The 19,522-nt window shown below is 38.8% G+C and overlaps 1 protein-coding gene across 1 annotated transcript in view; it reads right to left on the bottom strand.

The window, feature by feature from the left end:
* Positions 1-19,522, bottom strand: part of PPP2R5E (protein phosphatase 2 regulatory subunit B'epsilon) — a 204,166-nt gene that overhangs the window by 161,473 nt on the left and 23,171 nt on the right. The window lies entirely within an intron of this gene.

The raw sequence follows: 19,522 nt of genomic DNA, 5'->3' as shown, positions 1-19,522 counted from the left end.
TGTGACACTCAGAGCTCTCATTCCCTCCTGGCTTGACATCTTATTTGTTCATTTGTTTATTCCTTACTTTAGGCCAGGAACTATCCAAGTGAGTCACATAGATTATTTTCATTTTATTAGTAAGTGCTCAACCGGGGTTGAATTCTTCCTTCCATTCCTTCACATCTTCCCTAGGCCACCTTCAGATTTAAGAATTAGGATACTCATTACCCTTCACTCTCTGTGTGCTGGGATATTGAGGGATAGGGCAGAATCTAGGGGTCTCTCTCTTGAGTCAGAGCAACAGGAGCCTTACCAGGGACTTAGCTGGTGTAAGCGAAGGGGAGGAATTGTTAGAATTCTGGGCAGGGACACACAGCATCAGCAAGCAGGGACTAGCAGCAGGACAGGAAAGCCCTGAGGTCTTTTTTTGTCTCTGTCCCTTGCTGTGATTGTACTCTATTTTTTTCTCTCATTAAAGAGGGGTTTTCTCTGAGGACAGAACGGCAGATCAAGCTCTCACATTTTCATTGGCTCCTTTTAAGAGAGCATCCAGAAGTTAGGCTAGAATCCCTGGATACGGGGCTTTGGTCCAGCCTAGGTCAGGTACCCATGTCTGGTCCAATCAACTATGGTCAGGACATCAGAGGCGTGTTGCACAAAATGAGTGACTGGGGCTCTCTGCTGTTTCAATGTGTGCTGGGAAAGAAAAAGAAGAAAAGGAGCCATTGCCCCAGAACACATGCAATGATTGTCTACTTACGACATCTTTGATTTTTTTCCTCAAATTAAATTTATAATAGTGGAAGTAATGGTCTAGGGATAAGAATATTCCTTAAGTCCTTGATTAAGTTCCGCCACATCGCCAACACTATCACTCCCTTTCTCATCTTGTCTAAGTTGATAGGCCCCAAATTTGAAACTAATCATCACTTTCATCTCTTTAGTTACAGAGCTAAAATAGTTAAAATATTTTCCACATGTTTAGTAGTCATTTATATTTCTTTTCCTGCAAATTGTCTATTAGCGTTCATAGCTTATTTTTCTATTACAGTTTTAATGCTTCTGTGATTTACTTACATGAGCTTTCTACACACTGATTTTTACATACAGGAGTATATCAGATTTCCTTTGGGATTTCTTTCATTGCTAAGCATAAATTCTTAGAAAGTCTTTGCCTTAAAAATTCCTCCCCCTGGAAATATTTCAAACAAAAATACTCCTAAGGTTTACCAGGGATATTCACTGAAGAATTTTAATAACAAAAAATATAAACAACTTAAATATGTATCAGTTGAGGGATAGTAAAATAAATTATGGTACATTCATACTATGGAACATTATGTAGCCGTTAAAAATACAGGAGATGTATATGTACTCATATGGAAAGGTATCTATGACATTAAGTGAAAAAAGCAAGAATTACAAAATTGTAGGTTAAGTAGTACTCTATATTAGGAGAAACCTGATGTATAGTTAGATATATAGATATCTAGAAAAGGTAAATATCTAGAAAAAGTCTGGAAGAATATACTTGGAACTGTTAACAGTGAATATTTTGGGGCATGAGTCAGAGGTAGGTAGTAAAGATTAAATTATTACTGAGATAGTGTTTCAATTTGTATAAGGAATATGCATCTCCTAAATGTTATTTAACAAAACATTTTAAACTTACAAAGAGCCATAATGAGTAATATAACAATAGTATAACCACACGACTCTAGAAATAAATACCAACGTGGTGGAAGTCTCCTATGTAACAGTCCCCCGTCACATCCCTTCTATCTCAGAGGTTACCATGACCCTGAATCTGGAGCTTATTCTTCCCATGATGTCATACTTTTACTAAATACATACATTTTCCTAAACAGCATGTAGTACTTTTTTCATATTTTATGACTGCATACAATTGGTGTTATACTGTACATTATCTTCTGTAACATAATTATTCACTCAATATGATGTGTTTTTAACTTAACCATGTTGATAGAGGTACTCTGGATCATTCACTTTCCCTGCTATATAGCATTCTACTTACAAATGTTCTGCAGTTTATTCATCCTCTTATTTTGTGATGTTTGGGTTGTTTCCAGCATTTTACTATCTTGAACAGTGGTGCTGTGAACATCTCCTTGTGTACTGTAGTTTCTCCAGTGTGTGTAGTGGCATCAGGTCATAGGGTATGAGCTCTTCAACTTCACAAGATAGGGGCATATTGCTTTCCTAAATGTTTGTACAAATTTACAATCTCACCAGCAGTATATAGGAGATTCTGATGTCCAAAAAAATCCTTCCTCATCCAGAATGTGGACATTTATCTACATTATCTTCTAATTTTTTTTTTATTTTTCTCTTACACTATACCGTTTAATTGAGCTTGAATTAATTTTGGTATATGGTGTAAAATGAGAACCTAAGTTGATTTTTTATAAATAATCAATTTTCCCACCATCATTTATTGTTACAACAAGTCCTTCTTCATTACACTTTTAAGTCTTTTTCTTCCTTATTCTCACCTGATGACTCATGTAGTTGAATTCTGGTATCATGTTGTAGAGCTCTCTTAAGTATTATAATTCACTGAGATTTGATTGCAATTGCATTAGGCCCAAGAATTATTTTAGCCTAAAATCCACACTGGATAGATCATTCTTCCACTGTCAAACTGAAATGACTAAACTCCTCACTGCACAAAATCCAGTATCCTCAGCCACTACTGAAGTCCCCCCAATATCTGTATCCTCTTCTCAACTTTCAGGCTCATCATTTCAGCCAGGCTTGTGTCCTCTTTGTCCCCTAAGCTTTCGTCATCTATTTTTATCTCCAAACTTTGCTCATGAGGTTCCCTCCTGCCAGAAATGCTAACCCTTCCTTCCATTCCCTTATTTTGTTTATTCAAGACTTTTCCTTCCTTCAAAGAAGGAAGGGGTCCTAGCTACTCTAAGAGTCCTAGTCAGGAGTTATCCCACTATCTTGCATTGCAATTCAATTTTCTCACGTGTTTGTATTTAATCTCTCCAATTCTATGATTGCGTTAACTAAAATAAGAAAAGAGAGGCAAGTAGAACTTGCCTGGAGAGAAGTTGGTAAGAACAGTTGCTGGTAAGAGGATCAGCAACCAGGTTAGGCATTCCACTTTTAAAACCTGTAGTCTGGAGGTGGAGAAAACAGCAGGACAAATGGGAGACAGAAGCTCAACATCTCTCATGGTGCTTCAACATGCCACCCTGCCTGGGTATGGCCAGATGCAACAGTGGGGAAGCCGGATAATAGAGAAATCCACATCATCACCATAAAACAGTGCTTTAGGGTCTGCCAACTTGCACACACATCATCTCATTTAACCCTGAAAAACTCTTTGAAGTAGTGACATGATCTCCATTTTACCAGGGAGGACACTGAGACTTAGAGGTTAAATGCAATTCCAAGCTCACAGTCAAACAGCTAGGAATTGGCAGTGCTAGGTCTACAACTCCAGCCTTCTAATTGAAACCTACTCACCACTCTTTTTTTTTTTTTTTTTTTTTTTTTTTTTTGCGGTACGCGGGCCTCTCACTGTTGTGGCCTCTCCGGAGCACAGGCTCCGGACGCGCAGGCTCAGCGGCCATGGCTCACGGGCCCAGTCGCTCCGCGGCATGTGGGATCCTCCCGGACCGGGGCACGAACCCGCATCCCCTGCATCAGCAGGCGGACTCTCAACCACTGCGCCACGAGGGAAGCCCTCTCACCACTCATTTTATCACACCGACGGTTGTTTCCATGACAACTGTGTTAACTTTTTAAAGTATCTTTATTTATTTATTTGCCGAGCCCCGAGGCATGCAGGACCTTAGTTCCCCAATCAGGGATCGAACCCATGCCCCCTGCAGTGGAAGCATGGAGTCTTAACCACTGGACCGCCAGGGAAGTCCCCTAAAATTATTTTTTAAAAATTTTAATTGTGGCAAAAAACCCACATAATATAACATTTTCCCTCTATTTTTAAGTGTATAGTTCAATCGTGTTAACTGTATTCACTTTGTTCAGTAATAGATGTCTAGAATTTTTTCATCTTGCAAAACTGAAACTCTTTAGCCATCAAACAACTCCCCATTCCTCCCCGCCCTCAGCTCCTGGCAACCACCATTCTACTTTCTGTTTCCATGATTTTTGACTGTTTAGATACCTCATATAAGAGGAACCACACAGTATTTGTCCTTTTGTGACTGGCTTATTTCACTCAACATAATGTCCTCAAAGTTCAGCCACGTTGTAGCATATGATGGGATTTTCTTCTTTTTTAAGGCTGAATAATATTCCAGTGTGTGTTTATACCACATTTTCTTTATGCATTCATCTGTCCATGGACACTTGTGCTGCTTCCACCTCTTGGCAATAGTGTAATGCTGCAATGAACACAGAGGTGCAAATATCTCTTCAAAATCCTGCTTTTAATTCTTTTGGAATATATACCCAAAAGTGGATCACATGGTAATTCTATATTTAGTTTTTTAAGGAACCAGTTATCTTTTAAACAAATAGCCCCATTCTCACGGACTCTCCTGCAACATGTTAAGAGGCGGCATATTGCCTTCCCTCTAATTAAATTGAAAATAGCAATCATGCTCATACACAACCATTACAATATGTTTAAACTTCTTACTTAAGATGCATCAATTACAATGTTGGCAACTGTAGACACTTCCATTTCCTCCCATTCTCAGTTGACAAGCCACTCTTCACTTTTAATATCCCCCCCCCCAATTATCAGGGTCACTAGATCAGAAGATACATGATGGAAGGACCTATCTGTTTTGTCCAATACTGTGCCTGAAGTAACTAATCCAGTCTCTGGAATAGAATAAGCACTCAAAAAAATGGATAAATGGGACTTCCCTGGTGGTGCAGTGGTTAAGAATCCGCCTGCCAATGCAGGGGACACGGGTTCGAGCCCTGGTCTGGGAAGATCCCACATGCCACGGAGCAACTAAGCCCGTGCACCACAACTACTGAGCCTACACTCTAGAGCCCATGAGCCACAACTACTGAGCCCACATGCTGCAACTACTGAAGCCCACGCACCTAGAGCCCATGCTCTGCAACAAGAGAAGCCACCATAATAAGAAGCCCGCGCAACACAATGAAGTGTAGCCCCCGCTCGCATGCAGCAATGAAGACCCAACACAGCCAAAAATCAATCAATCAATCAATAAAATTAAAAAAAAAAACAAAAACCAAAAACGGAATGTTATAAAAAAATGGATAAATGAATAAGTACATGAACAAAAGACCATGTTTCTGGGTATAGTTTGAAAATTGAACTTAACCCCAGAAGTGGGTGTTGTCATTGATGAGAGAGAATAGTTTAGCATTTCTTGTTCCAGCAAGCAGGAAGTAGAACACAGATGGTAAAGAAACACTCAACGACATGAATTTTGCCAGAATGGTAACATCCCTAGGATGAATTCAGACTAAATCTCTGCTGATAAGACTAAATCTCTGCTGATAATGTAGGATCATACTAACCACAAGGATTTGGGGCGCTCAGAGAACCCTTGGAATTCTAAGGTCTGCCAGATTGATGGGACAGTGCTCTAGGTAGGAAAAGCCAAGAAAGGGCGCTAATAGTGCAGGATTGTATTTCCCTTCTCTTCTGCCAGACAGCATGAGCCCTGGGTAGAGAGCATCAGAAGCAAAAGCATTGTCACCCCAAGTGGAAGATTCTCTGTTGGCCAGCTTGCTGTGCATTAGGCTGACTGATGCCCTCTATTGGGGACAGGGGTGTAGAAGCAAAGACAGGATTAAACACACTGAGGGTAGTTATTGTCTCAATGAGAAAGCAAGCTCTCCTGTTAAAGGCTGCTGTCCATACATCTTTGGACTTAATATATAATCTTATGAAAGGAGAAATGGGATTACACTGTATCAATGAAAATTAAATTTAGACTTAAAAAATTACATGAATTTATAAAGGATATAGGCACCAGAACAAGTTGCTCAGTGGAATCTGTGCTCTGTACATATCTGAAGAATGAATGAATTGTAGCTCTCTTCCATTTTAATGAGGAGATGGAATTCAACAGAAAATTATCTTCTAATAGGCATGTCTTTCCAAAGGGAGGAAAGACAAGGTTAAGTTGTTCAGTGATTTTGTGAAATTTTTTCCCATTCTCTTAGTTAAGAGTTTAAATTCACACTAGCAAATCAATACAGTAAATAGTGGGACCTTGTATACACTGCTCTATAGCAGGGTCAGCATGGTTTAATGGAAAATCTGCAAAACTTGGGTCAAAAAGACTTGAGTTCTGATACTGGTATTGATTTGACCACTTTAGCCTTTCAGAGAATTATCAGTTCCCCTTGTCTACACTGTCAACAGAATGATACAAATCTCATCATTGTCACTCCCTAACATAAAATTCTTTATGGGCTCCCATCACCTATAGGGCAAATTCTGAACACCTCTGTCTAGTACATCCCTTCATTATCTGACTCCTGCTTACCTAACCCGCGTTAACTTACATCATTTGCCCCTCACTTCATGACAGGCAACACTGAATGGTCTGTAGTTTCCTCAGGATACACCATAGTCGTTCAAGCTTCCTCTGCTTGAATACCTTCCTCTCTTCATTTACTTGGCAAACTTCTCAACATTCCTGTCCCAGCTTAAAAGCCACTTTCCTCTGACTTTCCTCCTGGAATTCCTGTATGTCCACTGATCCTTATCTGTACCTCCACAATGACAACTGTATTATAATTAGTGATTTGCATCCCTGCCTCACCATTAGACTCTTCCCTTGCACCACACCTTTTACTTTTCTGACTGTAAAATTAATATACTTTTATCATATAAACTCAAACAAAGTGTAGAAAATAAAATGGCCTCTCAAAATCCACTCCCAAAGATAGCTCTTGATAACCAAAGAGCAGGAACCATACGTTTCCATCTTTGAATTTTCAGAACATAACAGTGCCTGGCACATAAGAGGCCTCTCTAAGTAGTGTTGAATGAATCCATAAAATGAAGATGGCATAACTGGCTATACCAGCCAATAGAGTGATGGAATCAGGCAGGATAATAAATGTGAAAGGTCTTCGAAGACTGTAAAACATTGTGCAAGCACAAATTTTTGTGATCAGTGACTAATGGTCGTGGGCCTCATTTTATCTGACTTCTGCTACCTGACAAACTCGGTTCCAGTGATGACGATGATGATGATGTTGACTGCTAACACTTATCGAGGACTTTTCTTGTCCCAAGTACTATGCTAAGTGCTTCACCCATATTAATTCATTTAATTCTTATAACAACCCAAAAGGTAAAGGCTATTAATTGCTCCATTTTTTTCAGATGAGGAAGCCCAGGCACAGAGAGGTTATGTAACTTGCTCCCCAAATCCACAGAAGCAATAATTAACATAGCCAGGACTTAAACGCAGGGAATCTGACATCTGAGTCCACACTCCTCCTTTTTTTTTTTTTTTTTTTTTTTTTTTTTTTTATGGTTTGCGGGCCTCTCACTGTTGTGACCTCTCCCGTTGCGGAGCACAGGCTCCGGACGCGCAGGCTCAGCGGCCATGGCTCACGGGCCCAGCCGCTCCGCGGCATGTGGGATCTTCCCGCATCAGGGCACGAACCTGCGCCCCCTGCATCAGCAGGCGGACTCCCAACCAGTGCGCCACCAGGGAAGCCGAGTCCACACTCTTAACCACTCAGATCACATTACTGCCTCCTACAGACAACCATGAGGATGTCACCCGTTTTCAGAACAGAAGCCACTTCATAAATACAGTCTAGTTTAATCAATGAGGAGGCTACTGGAACCAAAAAACAAATAAACAAGAAGACTGAAGCTAAATGAATGCAGCATTGCCCCTAGGCTAGGGACTAAAGACAGAGGGTAGAAAACTAACAAACCTGGCGTTAACTAGAAACGAAAATCTAAAAACTAACCAGGAAGTTTTTACAAAGCAATCTTGCAAATGTTCTGAATGTCAGAGATGAGCGTAAGCCTTTAGAAGGAAGAGCTTCTGAATGTGCACAATTGCAGGATGAGTCAACGGCGAGGCCCTGAACTGGCACCGAGGAACACTTCTCCAGAAGAGTAATATTAACAACTTCACTTATTATCCAGTGGTATTGACGCTAGGAAACAGGCTCAGGGAAACACAGTCCTCAGAATTAAAACAGTGAAAAATCAAGACGTAAGAGATGCGATGAGCCATCTGCGGAGGTAACTCACCCTAAGAAATGTTTTGTGAATGTGTTTGCAGAGAAACTCAGGAAGACCTGAGTCCGATGCTCATGACTAAAATTAACCACGTATTTTATGCCTCTGCGTCTGTGCACATGTTGTTCCTTCTGCCCATTTTATCTTCTGTTGCTCTTTTCTCCCCTTTCTCCAGTCTATCAGGTAAACTATTTTTCTTTCAAAATACAGTCCAGGCATCATCTATTCTTAACCTGTGCCTGAAAACAGAATGAATCATATTCCCATCCCTCCTACTTGTGCACTCTGTACGTCGTATTATTATTATTAGAGACTCTATCTCATCTAGCACATTGCAGCCCCTGTGAGGACAGAGACCAAATCTCTTTCTCCAGCATCATCTACTACAGTGTCCGGTCCAACAGATATTTATCCTAACTGATCAACTGAATCGGCCAGGAGAAGGAAGGAGCGGTATGTCTCCTCTAAGGGTGGTGCATCAGGATCTTTTGGCAGGGGTCTGGGGGTGGGGAGTGAGGAGGGGTTTGCAGGATTGGCATATTAATATTGTAAAATATTAAATAGGTTTAGGGGCTGTATCTATCAGTATCTATCAGTATCTAACCCTATTAAATAGGTTTAGGGGCAGTATCAGAATCTACATGAGCCATGAGATTTTTATGTTTATTGAGAGAGAATTCCAGTTGTTTTTGTTTGTTTTGTTTTGAATGAGAAAGAGTGGTTTAATAGGGAGACAAATGTGTAAACTGAAATATCAAGTTGCTATAAAAGTATACACAAGATTAAGAACCAGTATAAAGCAAAGGAAGGATTAACTCCCCAGGTGGGGATCAGAAAAAGTTTCAGAGAGAAGGAAATGATTAATCTGGGGCTTAAGGACAAATACAAGTTTGCCAAATAAACCTCTAGACAGAGGGAACAACCTTACCAAAGCATGGAAATAGTATAACATTATAAATGTTACTTTGCACTCACTCTAAAAGCTGATAATGCTCTAAGAGCTTTGACATATATCAGTTCACGTAATGTTTTGAACAATCTTAAAAACTTTATACAATGTTATCAGTTAGGTTCCACTGTTTACAACAGAAACCTAAAATAACAGTGGCTTAAGCAGTAGTTTAATAGCTCCTTTCTCCACACAACCTCAGGGTCCCAGGCTCCTTTTAGCCAACTACTCTAGAAGCTAGTTGTGGCCATCATCCTCCTGGTCCAAGATGTTGGCTAGAGCTCCAGCCATCACATCCACAGTCCAGATGGCAGGAGGGAGCACAGGGAACTCAACGGTCATTTTATGGAGGTTCTACATACATCTCATTAACCCAAAATAGTCTTTTTTTTTTTTTGGCCATACCATGTGGTTTGTGGGATCTCAGTTCCCCAACCAGGGATTGAACCCAGGCCATGGCAGTGAAAGCCCAGAATCCTAACTACTAGGCTACCAGGGAACTCCCAACCCCACATAGTCTTATAACCACAAACAGTTGCAGAAGACTCTGGAGAATATAATCTTCATTCCAGGCATTACATCCCCACCTGAAATGTGGGGTTTCCATAAGTATGGAAAGGGAGAACAGATAATGGGAGACAATTAGCAGGTTCTGTCACATACTCATCTTTCTTTTTCAGATAACAAAACTGATGCAAAGTGTGGTTGCATTATTTTCATGGGGTATTCAGGGATTTCAAGTAATTTCTTTTGGTTTATGCATAAGGTGTAAGAGTGGGAAGAATGGAGGGTGATAAGGCTGGAAAGTCGTATGATTTTAGTTCTGACACTTCACGTGATCAAAAAGATAATGGGCAGTGAAAAGCACAAAACCCAGGCAGCACTAAAGTACAGAAGACATAATGTGTGAGTAATCTCAAAGCCAGACAATTGAGAGTTGGTTTGTGGATCCGAGAGATGGATTTACTAATGAGACAGTAATTGAATAATAAATTAATTCAATATGATATTACTGATTGCAGTGGCAGAAGATTACATAAACTTTGCGAAAAAGACAACAAAAATCATCTGGCACATTTTTCAATTTTTCTTTTAATTTTTTTTTGAAGTATAGTTGATTTACAATGTTGTGTCAATTTCTGGTATACATCAAAGTGATTCAGTTATACATATATATTCTTTTTCATATTCTTTTCCATTATAGTTTATTACAGAGTATTGATTATAGTTCCCTGTGCTATACAGTTGGACTTTATTTTATTTTTTTACTTTAATATTTTTTAAATATTTACTTTATTTTTAGCTGCGGCACGCAGGATCTTTGTTGAAGCACGTGGGATCTTTCCTTGCAGCATGCAGGCTCTTCATTGTGGTGCGCCGGCTTCTCTCTAGCTGTGGTGTGCGGGTTTTCTCTTCTCTAGTTGTGGTGTGCAGGCTCCAGAGCGCGTGGGCTCTGTAGTTTGCGGAATGTGGGCTCTAGTTGAGGCGCAGGAGCTCAGTAGTTGTGGCACGCAGACTTAGTTGCCCTGCGTCATGTAGGATCTTAGTTCCCTGACCAGGGATCAAACTCCCATCCCCTGCATTGCAAGGCGGATTCTTTACCACTGGACCACCAGGGAAGTCCCTGTTTATCTACTTTATATATAGTAGTTTTCCTTTCCATTTTTTAAATGTCTACCTCTCTTCTAAACAATAGTCCAATAAAGATATAATAGATATATAGATATGATAGTTTGCATTTAATGCATGTTGATCACTACAACAGTGCAAGTTAATCATCTCACAAATTTTTTTTAACATCTTTACTGGAGTATAATTGCTTTACAATGGTGTGTTACTTTCTGCTTTATAATAAAGTGAATCAGGTATACATATACATATATCCCCATATCTCCTCCCTCTTGCGTCTCCCTCCCACCCTCCCTATCCCACCCCTCTAGGTGGTCACAAAGCACTGAGCTGATTTCCCCGTGCTATGCGGCTGCTTCCCACTAGCTATCTATTTTACATTTGGTAGTGTATATATGTCCTTGCCACTCTCTCACTTCGTCCCAGCTTACCCTTCCTCCTCCCCGTGTCCTCAAGTCCATTCTCTACATCTGTGTCTTTATTCCTGTCCTGCCCCTAGGTTCTTCAGAACCATTTTTTCCCCCTCACAAATATCTTACATTTATTTATTTGATTCAATGATAAAGTGAAAAGTATTTTGAAGTAACACATACACATAACTGAAGTAGTTAGTACCTGTAGAAGAACTATTCATCAACCCCAACCTACTTTTCCATACCCTTCTCTGAACCCATGTGCTTCAGATATGTTATCTCCAAAACCATAGGCAGTGAATCATGATTGGGCCAGTTGGTGGTGACTGTATTTCTCTGGCTAGTGACTATTTTTGGCTTGGGCACATAATGAAATTTCCACCAATGACACTTGCTGCACAGCTTCTCAGAAAGTGTGTGTAATCGTTAATAAAAAGAATCACAAGCAAATGTCTCCATTAAACATTGTTGAGGGGACTTCCCTGGTGGCACACTGGTTAAGAATCCACCTGCCAATGCAGAGGACACGGGTTCGAGCCCTGGTCCCGGAAGATCCCACATGCCGTGGAGCAACTAAGCCCATGAACCACAACTACTGAACCTGCGCTCTAGAGCCCATGAGCCACAACTACTGAAGCCTGCACGTCTAGAGCCCGTGCTCAGCTACAAGAGAAGCCACTGCAATGAGAAGCCCGCATACTGCAACAAAGAGTAGCCCCCGCTCACCGCAACTAGAGAAAGCCCACGCGCAGCAACAAAGATCCAACGCAGCCAAAAATAAATAAATAAATTTATATATTTAAAAAAACCTTTGTTGAGTATGGATGTGCTCATTGGCTGATTGTAGTCATCTTGTGAACTTGAACCTGACAAGATGAAAACTGGCAGAGCAGAAAAATGGAAAGAATTTGCATTCTTGCTAACAACCAGCCCTGGGAATGCTTCACTTCTGAACTTATGCAAAGTAATATGTTCCTTTTTTGGTTAATTTGAATTGAGCTGTATTTGCAGCCAAAAGTATCCTGATATTCTACCAGAAGGTATGCATATAACAAAAATCAAAGAACAACAAAAACAGCAGTCTCCTATCCTTTCTTTTCTGCCTTTCTTCTCCAGAGGGAACCACTTTCAACTCTTCTGTTTTGGCAGGTGATTTACTTACATACTTCTAAAAAATATGCTTATTTGGCTATTTTCTTGACTTTTCCATAGAAAGAATGCTGACTTTTTACTATGGAAAAGGAAAGCTAAGCATTTGCACACCCCTTTCACTTTCCTTCCTTGCTCTCAATATAGTTTTACAACTTTTGATGAAATCAATATTGTCCTTACACTATGACTACATAAATATTATTCGCCACGGGGTCAAGCAGTATACTACAATTCCATTTCTTTTCTCATACAATTTTTCCCCCCTTGGAGTTAAAAATTATCCCCCGCCTCTTCATTTGCATGGTTTTCCATATGCCTATGATTAGTTCTCAAACTCTCCAGTGGGGTTGTACTATCCCTTCAAAGAGATTTTCTTTTCTTTCCTATTAAAATTATTGTCTTATCTCTCTCTCCTTCCTCTCTCATTCTCCCTTCCTCTTTTATTTCTAAACCCACTTCCATTCCCTTCTCTCCCCATACCAGGCAACCACCCTAACGTGATTAACATGTATAATTGTCTATATATTCTTGCAAAATGTGAATTGCTTTTTGTATATTTTAAACGTATATAAATGGTTTTCCCCACACATGTATTCAATTTCTTACTATTTTCATTTGGTACTATATTTTTATGATCAAGCCATATGGCTAAAGTACATCTAGTCTGTGGTTTGTACGTATTGCAGAGTACTTCACTGTGTACATCCACCACATTTTTACCTGTCTCCCAGGGATGGATATCCAGGTTGTCTCCAACTCCATGACATCACAAATAATGACCGACAATGGACCTGTATGGAAATATCTTTGGAATATCACACCAAGCAGTGTTATTCCTAGGTCAGAGGGTAGATGAACACATGTTTTTGCTCTCCAGAATAGTTGTATCTGTGTGTCTACACTCCCATCAGCAGTGCATGAGGGTTCCTATATGCCCACATGTCTCCAATATCTTGGTATCATTTAATTTCCTAACTTTTGTAATTCTAAAAGATACAAGGTGATTATTTTATTTTCATTTTCTAATTACTAAAGAGTTTGATGATTTCTTTGGTTTCTTCTGAAATTGCCTTTTCATATTCATTGCTCATATTTCCATTGGTTTCCCCTTATTGATTTTCAGAATTCCTTCTGTAGTCTACATTTAATCACTCATTGATTTCGAGTATCTTTTCTCCCATTCTGTCATTTATCTATAGATGTTCTGTGACCAGAAATGCTTAATTTTGATATAATCAAATTCCTTTTGTTTTTGTCTTATACTTCATACTTTTTTTTTTTGCGGTACGCGGGCCTCTCACTGTTGTGGCCTCTCCCGTCGTGGAGCACAGGCTCCAGACGCGCAGGCTCAGCGGCCAGGGCTCACGGGCCCAGCCGCTCCGCGGCATGTGGGATCCTCCCGGACGGGGGCCCGAACCCGTGTCCCCTGCATCGGCAGGCGGATTCTCAACAACTGCGCCATGAGGGAAGCCCTATACTTCATACTTTTGAAGTTTAAGAAGCCAGTTGCCACCCTCTAGGTTAGAGATATTCTCCCATGCTTCCTTGTAAATTTATAGTTATAACCTTTTATCATTTAATTCTATCATTTAAGGAATCTAGTTTTATTTTTCTCTGTATAGTGAGCTAGTATGCTCAAAAGCACTTAATAAAAAACTCTCCTTTTCTATTATGTCACCTTTACAAATATTAAGTTGCCATATATCCATGCTGTCTCTGAGCTCTATTCGTTTGCATTGTTCTATGGCCGTATCAGTTCTTACTGCTATGAGTTTGTGGAATATCTTAATATCTGATAGAGAAAATGCCCCTTTCTAAAGTTTACTTAGTTATTTGTGGACCTCATTCTTCCATACAAATTTTAAAGTAAGTTTGGATTCCTCAAAAAATTCAACTAGAATTTGGTTGGGATTAAAGATTAAATTTAGAATGTTCACTTTTTTAATATTGTCATCTCACTGGAAGCATGGAATGTTTCTCAGATCATTTCCTATGTCTTTATTGGAATTTTAGAGTTTTCTGCAAATGGATCTCTTATATTCTTGGTTAATTCCTTGATAGTTTTTAACTTTTGCTATTGTGAAATGATGTTTGGATTTTTATAGGCTGACTTTCTTCTGGCAACTTTGCTGAACCTCTTTATAGTTCAAATAATTTGTTGATTGTTGGATTTTTTCAGGTATTTATCTTTTGCAAAGGAGAGGTTTTTTTCCCCTCTTCTCTTACAATCCTTATATATTATAGTTTTTTAAAAATCTTTATGATATTAGACAGAATCCATACTATTATAGGCTTATCCACTGCCTTGGTCTTGAAGGAAATGCATTTAATCTAATAACATTTCTCCACTAAGAATAACATTTAGTTTAGATTTTTTATATATAAACCTTAACCAAGTTAAAAAATTATTCCATTGCTGGCTTGATGCTGTATTTTTCATAAATAGGTGTGAAACCTTACCATATGCTTTTCTATATCAATTAAGATAATCACACTTTTTTTTCCCTCTTTTGTCCATTATTCTGATAGATTTTCTGATGTGGAGTCATCCTGGTATTCCTGAGATAAATCCTATTTGGTCACGTATTTTAAAATACACCATTGGATTTGGTAGCTAGTATTTTTAACTGTGAATATATATTCATAAACAAAATGGGCCTTTTTTCTTCATTTTCATCTGGTTTTGAAATCAACATTAGCCTTAAATTCTATTTTGTCAATAGTTAAGATTGCAATCTGGGCTTTTGGGTTCATATTTGTCTGGCATATACTTTTTTTGGCAAGAGCTTTATTCAGATATGGTTCACATACCATACAATTCATCTATTTAAAGTGTACTATTCAATGGTTTTTAATATGCTCAGAGTTGTGCAACCATAACCACAATCAATTTTGGAATATTTTCATCACCCCCCCAAAAGAAATCCTATACCCTTTAGCTATCATTCACACCCTCTCATTCCCCCCCGCACCTCCCAGCCCTAGGCAACCACTATATATATATATATGTTCTCTTTATAGATTTGACTATTCTGAACATTTGATGTAGATGGACTCATACAACATGTGGTCTTTTGTGGCTAGTTTTAGTTAGCATGTTTTCAAGATTCATCTAAGCTGCAGCTTGTATTAGTATTTCATGCCTTTTTATGGATGAATAATATTCCATTGTACGTATATACTTTTACCCATTCATCAGTTGATGGGACATTTGGATTTCCACCTTTCGGTTATTATGAATACTGTTATGAACATTCATGTACAAGTTTCTGCGTGGACTGTTTTCAACACTCTTCAGCATATGCCTTAGGAGTGGAACTGCTGTATCAAATAGCAACTCTGTTTAATCGTTTGAGGAATTGCCAGACTGCAACTATACCATTCTGCATTCCTAACAGCAGTATATGAAGCTTTCTATTTCTCTACACCCTCACCAATATTTTTTTATTATACCCACCCTAGTGGGTGTGAAATGGTATCTCACTGTGGTTTCAATTTTCACTTCCCTAATGACTAATGACGTTAAACATCTTTTTTTGTGTTTACTGACCATTTGTATATCTTCTTTGGAGAGATGTCTATTCAGATCCTTTGACCAGTCAAAAAGTTGGTGTCTTATTATATTTTTAATAGATTTGTTTTTCTTTTTCTTTTTTTTTTCTGGCGGCGCCACATGTGGGATCTTAGTTCCCTGACCAGGGACTGAACTTGCACACCCCGCAGTGGAAGCATGGAGTCCCAACCACTGGACCGCCAGGGAAGTCACTGGGTGGTCTTATTACCGAGTGGCAAGTTTTTTTCATTTTTTAAAATAAGTTGATACAAGTTCTTATCTATTATTTGCAAATATTTTCTTCCATTCTGTGGGTTGATCTACCTTTCCTCATCCTTTTATGTTTTAACTTATGCCTTTAAGTGAATCTTATTTATTGCTTTTATTTTTTAATCTTTTAAAAACTTCTATTTTTTAAAGGTTTTCACTTAAAATTTTTCAATATAGGATCTCCTGTAATTGGTGAGTTTAATCCGCTTATACCATTTTCCCCATGGTCAAATGCATTGGGTAACCTGTCAGTTCATTTTTCTCCCTGGACATCTCCCTCCCCATAGCTCATCCTCCTCCAATCTGGACTGAATATTGTGGGCCTGCTGCAAATGTTATCCTGCCACTATACTGGGTTGGGGCACTGATTTCTGGTATCTGCTGCCTCCCTTGATTTACTCCCTTATTTTTTGTGGACTTTTATTTATTTTTATTTATTTTTATAGTAGACTTTTATTTATTTTTTCCTAGATGAGCCTTTTTTTGGCCATAATTAACAATTTATTTATTTTGCAAGTGTTCATATTTAAGTTTTGGTTTTTTCTACTTCTTTTAACATCTTTATTGGATTATAATTGCTTTATAATGGTGTGTTTCTGCTTTATAACAAAGTGAATCAGCTATACATATACATATATCCCCATATCTCCTCTCTCTTGCAACTCTCTCCCACCCTCCCTATCCCACCCCTCTAGGTGGTCACAAAGCACAGAGCTGATCTCCCTGTGCTATGCGGCTGCTTCCCACTAGCTATCTATTTTTCATTTGGTAGTGTATATATCTACATGCCACTCTCTCACTTTGTCCCAGCTTACCCTTCCCCCTCCCCATGTCCTCAAGTCCATTCTCTAGGTCTGCGTCTTTATTCCCAATTTTTTTTTAAGAGTCCATATTTATGTGTCAGCATATGGTATTTGTTTTTCTCTTTCTGACTTACTTCACTCTGTAGGACAGACTCTAGGTCCATCCACCTCACTACAAATAACTCAATTTCGTTTCTTCTTATGGCTGAGTAATATTCCATTGTATATATGTGCCACATCTTCTTTATCCATTCATCTGTCGATGGACACTTAGGTTGCTTCCATGTCCTGGCTATTGTAAAGAGCTGCATTAAACATTGTGGTACATGACTCTTTTCGAATTATGGATTTCTCAGGGTATATGCCCAGTAGTGGGATTGCTGGGTCATATGGTTGTTCTATTTTTAGTTTTTTAAGGAACCTCCATACTGTTCTCCATAGTGGCTGTATCAATTTACATTCCCACCAACAGTGCAAGAGGATTCCCTCTTCTCCACACCCTCTCCAGCATTTATTGTTTGTAGATTTTTTGATGATGGCCATTCTGACTGGTGTGAGGTGATACCTCATTGTAGTTTTGATTTGCATTTCTCTAATGATTAATGATGTTGAGCATTCTTTCATGTGTTTGTTGGCAATCTGTATATCTTCTTTGGAGAAATGCTGCATAGAAACTGAAGTTTAAAATGTTGTATGTCTTAAATGTTTTAAACTTCTCTTCATGTTTTAAACTTGAAGTATAGAACATGAGGGTAGTGTGGTCACAGAATTATAGGATGGAAAAGGAAGTATCTCCTGAAATCCAAATCTCTTTTATTTCCTAGGTTCAGCCATTGAGTTTGGTTAGCAACGAATACCGTTAGCTAAATAAATTTGGTTCCTGAGTTTCAGAGAGCAAGAAGGAAGTGTTCAGTTAGCAAGGGATGTGTCAAAAAAATTTACTGTAATCCGAGTTTAGATTGAATAGTTTGAATCTACTGTAATCTTCATGAATTTGGAGAGCATAATTTCAGATAGCAGGAATATGTCCTCAGAACTTTGAAGGCATTGATCTACCATTTTTTGTCATCCAGATTTGCTGAGTCTAATGCAGATGTTATTCTTGTTCCTAAGTGATTGTTTTTCACCCTCTCTTTGAAAACTTTTAAGATTTTTCTCTTTATTCCTAGAGTTCTAAAACTTCACAGTGCTATGCCTTGGTGTGGGTCTTTTTCATTCATTACACTTGACACCCTTGTTGGGCCTTTCAACCTAAAGAATGAAGTTCTGGGATAGGCTCTTATGTTATTTCATTTTAATAATCCCTTCCTACCCCTTAAAAAGTTTTTTTTTTTTTCACTTTCTAACACCATCAGTCTGATATTAGACCCCTCCTGCGGCCTTTATCTTTTCTCTCACTTTGTCTCTTTCAGAGGTATTTCCTCACTTGCATCTTACAGCTCTAATAATTACTTCTGAATTTTAAATATTTTTAAGAGCTCTGCTGTTTTATAACTCCTGTTGCATTTCCTGTTATTGCATAAAGGCAGTGTCTCTGAAAGTCTTTTTTACCAACTTTTCCCACTTACAACATAGTCAGCATTGTCTCATATCCTAAATATCTTGAAAACATGGTTTTTCATTTTAAACAGTCCTCTATCAAAAGATCAAAATGTATCAAATATTTTAAGCAGCATGAGGCATTATCAAATCTGTGTTTTCGATGTTCAGTCTAGAAGTAGTAGGGAGAATGAACTGGAGCAGATTAGAGTCTGTAATCTAGGAGAGAAATGATGAAAGTCTTATCTAAGGCAGTAGTGCCGGGGGTGGGGGGGTAAAGTCAAAAGAACAGGCTCACAGATTTTAGGAGGTGGAATGGCACAGGACTTGGCGATTGACTGGTTAAGGGAAAAAGGAAAAGTACTATATTACCCTCAGGTTTATGGTTTGGACAATACCAAGAATAGCTGAATCTCTCCAAATAAGAAACATGTATTTTTAATATATTTAATATAACAACAACTTACCTGTTGTTCAGTCTCATTTGAGTTAAGCTAAATCATATCTAAATATAAGTTACAAATGTTCTATAGAAAAATAAAAATTTCCCCCAGTGCTACAGTCTGAGAGATAAGATACCAAACCTTTAGAGGGATCAACTTTTTTTTTTTTTTTTTTTTTTTGCGGTACGCGGGCCTCTCACTGCTGTGGCCTCTCCCGTCGCGGAGCACAGGCTCCGGACGCGCAGGCTCAGCGGTCATGGCTCACAGGCGCAGCCGCTCCGCGGCATGTGGGATCTTCCCGGACCGGGGCACGAACCCGCGTCCCCTGCATTGGCAGGCGGACTCTCAACCACTGCGCCACCAGGGAAGCCCCGGGATCAACTTTTTAATTAAGCTTCTTTAGAGAAATATTTAAAAGGAAGGATGGAAAAATTAGCAGTAAACAAAAATTCAAGTTTAAAATTATGGATGGATGAAACACTATAGAAGAAAATTTTATCACAAAATATTCTAATATTTTGAAATAAAAAGTCATTCTACTATTATAAATACTTTTGTTTTTGTATATTCACTTTGAGTCTCA

This window comes from Stenella coeruleoalba (assembly GCF_951394435.1).
Source record: "Stenella coeruleoalba genome assembly, chromosome: 2".
NCBI lineage: Eukaryota > Metazoa > Chordata > Mammalia > Artiodactyla > Delphinidae > Stenella > Stenella coeruleoalba.
The sequence above is the reverse complement of the archived record's forward strand: the minus strand, read 5'-3'. Positions and strand labels throughout refer to the sequence as shown.